The sequence below is a fragment of the Papaver somniferum genome, chromosome 8 (genome assembly GCF_003573695.1).
Source record: "Papaver somniferum cultivar HN1 chromosome 8, ASM357369v1, whole genome shotgun sequence".
NCBI classification, from domain to species: Eukaryota; Viridiplantae; Streptophyta; class Magnoliopsida; order Ranunculales; family Papaveraceae; genus Papaver; species Papaver somniferum.
Genome location: NC_039365.1, coordinates 36772771 through 36777623, shown reverse-complemented (window position 1 = coordinate 36777623; position 4853 = coordinate 36772771).

Genomic DNA, 4853 nt, shown 5'->3' with positions numbered 1-4853 from the left:
TGAAGTGAATATTTTTCCCGCCATTTTTATTTTTGAACTGTTGAAGATGAAGTGCCCCTATCCTTTTCTGGGGTGCGAATAGCAGATGGGTGTTGAGGACAAATTTGGGTGCTGAGGATGAATTTGGGCTACGCATAACCTTGGGTGTCCCTTAGCCAAATCTGGGGTCTGTATAGCAAATGTCCTCCAGGGGTCCAAATAACAATTTTTGAGCAACTTTTTCCACACAAGTGTACTTCTCCAAACACACCTACACAAACATAAAAACACCATAATAAGTAAAAAATCAAGCACTAGCAATAGAGACACTGAGGACAATTCAGACACAAAAATGTGTCTATCAAATACCCCCAAAACTTATTATTTGCTAGTCCTCGAGCAAATCTAATCTAGAAAATAAAAATGACTACACTTAGCACGTGCAGCAAGCCGTTAAACCACTAGGTGGCCCTAGTGGCGGAGTGTTGTCTCCGGAGGGTTTACCAGAGGTGTACCCACAAAACCTTTACTCCAGACCCTATCTATCGACGCAGAACCTTGGAAAGCACTAAAGAATCTCCTTGGTTGGCATACTCTCATTGACTACAGGAGGAAGTACCCTGATGCGAAACTCCAATTGTTGTACACGAGTTTGCACTCAACATACTAAAATTCATATATAAGTGACAGAGATCTACTCAGATAGTTTATGGACATCATAACCGGAGTCAACCAATCACATGGAAAGATTAAGAAGATGGATAAAGAAAAATATGGTTTAAAGTGAACGGTGTTTCCCATATCTGTTTGAAGGCCTCTGCCAGGATGAAACTATACTAATGGACTAAGATACCGGTCTGACTAATATCAACACAACTGGCATATACAGGGGGACCAGTGGTCGATAAACCTAACTCTAGGTCAACACAACTGGCATATACAAGGGTACCAGTGGTCGACTTTATTGAATTTATTCCGGTTGGTCTAATGGTATGGTCTCATTTTTTTTTGGTATCTCAATCACTCTATTCCACCCTAGCAAAGGTAAAAACTTGAATCGTGTGCCCCACCAAATCACTTAAAAAAATAAAAACAGAATGATTGGGATTCAACGAGATATGGCGAAACTACCATGTTTTTTTTAATTCTAACACCTGAGCTCTGTGTTTTCATGAATAGACTCTTTAGATGTTTCCATTTAATCAGACTGGTTCCTCAACTCCTATAACCAAGATATTCCCATCCACTTAGATTGGTTAGTGCCAACCTTAATAAGCATAAATTTCTAGGCTCTGGAGTTTATTTATTGCAACTAAAAGCTAACAAAAAGTTTCTTCCCCATCCCCAAACTTAAATCTAACATTGTCCTCAATGTTTATAATGAAAGAACAATACCAAACAGTAAAGTAACATAAGGAATTAGTAAAGAGAGAAGTCGGAAAGATAGTACCTGGGTGAAGAGAGAAATCAAAAACTAATATACAACAACATACAATCGCCTCGATGGTCAATCAAGGGTAAACAGGGACCTCCTCAATATCACCTATAGGAAAGGGCTCTAAAAAGGGTTTCAATCTCTAACCGTTAACCTTCGAAGAACTACTACCATCTGGTGTCTCGATTTCAACAGCTCCATGAGGAAAGACAGTGCGAACAATAAAAGGACCCGTCCACCAAGAACGTAACTTCCCAGGGAAAAGATGCAAGCAGGTATCATATAGAAGAACTTTTTGACCTGGAGAAAATGACTTTCTGAAGATATTTCTATCATGCACAAGTTTCATTTTGTTCTTATACTCCTTAGCACTATCGTATGCATCTCTAAGAATCTCTTCCAACTCATTGAGTTGGAGTTTCCTATGGGCTCCTGCCTTGTCAAGTGAAAAATTTAGCTGCTTAACAGCCCAATAAGCTCTATGTTCTAACTCAACAGGTAAGTGACATTCATTTCCATATACAAGTCGATAAGGTGACATTCCAATGGGGGTCTTAAACGCAGTTCGGTAAGTCCATAAGGCATCAGTAAGCCTAGACGACCAGTCTTTCCGATTAGGATTAACTGTTTTCTCTAATATACGTTTTATCTCCCTATTGGAAACTTCTACCTGACCACTAGTCTGTGGATGATACGGGGTAGATACCTTATGTGTAATACCATATTTCTTCATCAAAAGCTTAAAAGGTCCATTACAAAAGTGCGACCCTCCATCACTAATTATAGCTCGCGGTGTACCAAAACGTGTAAGTATATTATTTTTCAAGAACTCAATCACAACCCTATGGTCATTGGTTTTACACGTAGCCGCCTCAATCCACTTAGAGACATAGTCTACAGCGACAAGGATGTGTAAGTTACCAAAAAAATTAGGAAACGGACCCATAAAGTCAATAACCCACACGTCAAAGACATCCACAACTAAAATAGGGTTCAAGGGCATCATGTTCCTACGGGAAATGGTTCCTAAGTTCTGGCAACGTTCACAAGTCACACAGTAACTGTGGGAGTCTTTAAACAACGAAGGCCAATAGAATCCACACTGCAATATCTTAGCAGCAGTTTTCCTAGCACTAAAGTGACCCCCACAAGCATGATCATGACAAATGGAAATAATACTGGACTGGTCACTCTCAGGTATACATCTTCTAATAATCTGGTCTGGACAATACTTAAACAAATAAGGATCATCCCAGAAGAAGTGCTTAACCTCAGCTAAAAACCTAGAACAATTGTTTACCCCAATGTTGGGGCATTCGACCAGTAACAAGATAGTTCACTATATTCGCATACCAAGGTAATTGGGTAACAAAGAACAATTGTTCATCAGGAAAGCTATCCCTTATAGGAAGGGAATCATCAAGGGAACTAACAACTAGCCTAGACAAGTGGTCTGCTACAACATTTTCGGCACCCTTTTTGTCTCTAATGTCTGCAGAAAACTCTTGCAACAAAAGGATACACCTAATCAATCTAGGTTTTGTATCCTTCTTAGACAAAAGATATTTCAAAGCAGCATGATCAGTATATATGATGATCTTAGAACCTAAGAGATAGGGTCTAAACTTGTCTAAGGCAAACACAATGGGTAACAGTTCCTCCTCAATAATGGTATAGTTCAACTGGGCATCATTCAGAATTTTGCTAGCATAGTAAATCACATGAAGTAATTTGTTTTATCGCTGACCTAGCACAACACCAATAGCATAATCTGAAGCATCACACATGATCTCAAAGGGTAGGTTCTAGTTGGGTGCCTGGACTATGGGGGTGGTAGTGAGTAAATTCTTAAGCTTCTCAAAAGCCTCTAAACAAGCATCATCAAAGACAAACTTAACATCTTTTGCAAGCAAATTGCAAAGAGGCCTAGAAATTAAGCTAAAATCCTTAATGAATCGACGATAAAAACCTGCATGCCCTAAGAATGACCTAATATGTCTTACGGTTTTTGGGACCTGTAAAGTCTTAATAAGGTCAACTTTGGCTTTATCTACCTCTATACCCTTAGAAGATACGATATGCCCTAAAACAATTCCTGAACGAACCATGAAGTGACATTTCTCCCAATTAAGCACTAAATTCTTTTCCTTACACATAGTCAACACTAGTGACAAATGATGCAAGCACTCATCGAAAGACGAACCAAACACTGAAAAATCATCCATAAAAACCTCTAAGAACCGTTCTACCATGTCAGAAAATATGCTCATCATGCAACGCTGAAAAGTCGCAGGGGCATTACAAAGCCCGAAAGGCATGCGTCTATACGCAAAGGTATCAAAGGGACAGGTAAAAGTGGTTTTCTCCTGGTCTTCTGGGGCAATAACGATTTGATTATATCCATAGTAGCCATCTAAAAAGCATTAGTGACTATGTCCAGCTAATCTCTCTAGCATCTGGTCGATGAATGGAAGGGGAAAGTGGACCTTGTTCAATTTCCTATAGTCAATACAAACACGCCAACCCGTGGTCACTCGGGTCGGGATTAACTCATTGTTATCATTCTGGATTACAGTAATACCGGATTTCTTGGGAACAACCTGAACGGGGATGACCCACTTACTGTCTGAAATGGGGTAGATAATGCCTGCATCTAACAACTTAAGGACCTCGTTTCGAACTACCTCTTTCATATTAGGGTTTAGTCGACGTTGCATCTCCCTAGAAGGTTTGGTATCACTCTCTAAATAGATATGATGCATACAAACAGTGGGACTTATACCCTTAATGTCAGCTATGGTCCACCCTAAAGCTTCCTTGTTGTTTTGAAGGACGGTTACTAGCCTACTTTCCTGGTCAATATCCAAGACGGAAGAAATAATCACAGGTAAAGTCTCAGACGAGCCTAAAAACCTATATTTCAGGGAATCTGGCAATGGTTTTAGGTCCAACTTAGGAGCCTCTTCTAACGAAGGAACTATGGTAGACTTAGAAACTGGTAGTGGTTCGACTTTAGGTTTCCATCCATTACTAGTATCTAACAAAGGGGTTGAATCTAACAAACCATTCACCTCATTAATCACATTATCATCATCAAAATCAATCCCAAAGTGAGCTAGGAATTTCTCTAATGGATCTTCTAACAAAGTGTTTGGTAATGACTCCTCGACTAATGTTCCTATCATGTTCACCTCTTCTATGTTCGAGTTATTTAGTTCAGAGGGTAGCTTACTAATATTAAAAATGTTCAGCTCAATAGTCATATTACCAAAAGATAATTTCATAATACCATTTCGACAGTTAATGATCGTATTGGATGTAGCTAAAAACGGGCGACCTAAAATTATTGGTATCTGGTTTTCTAGGTCAGGGACAGGTTGGGTATCTAGGATAACAAAATCCACTGGATAAATAAACTTTTCAACCTCTATGAGAACAT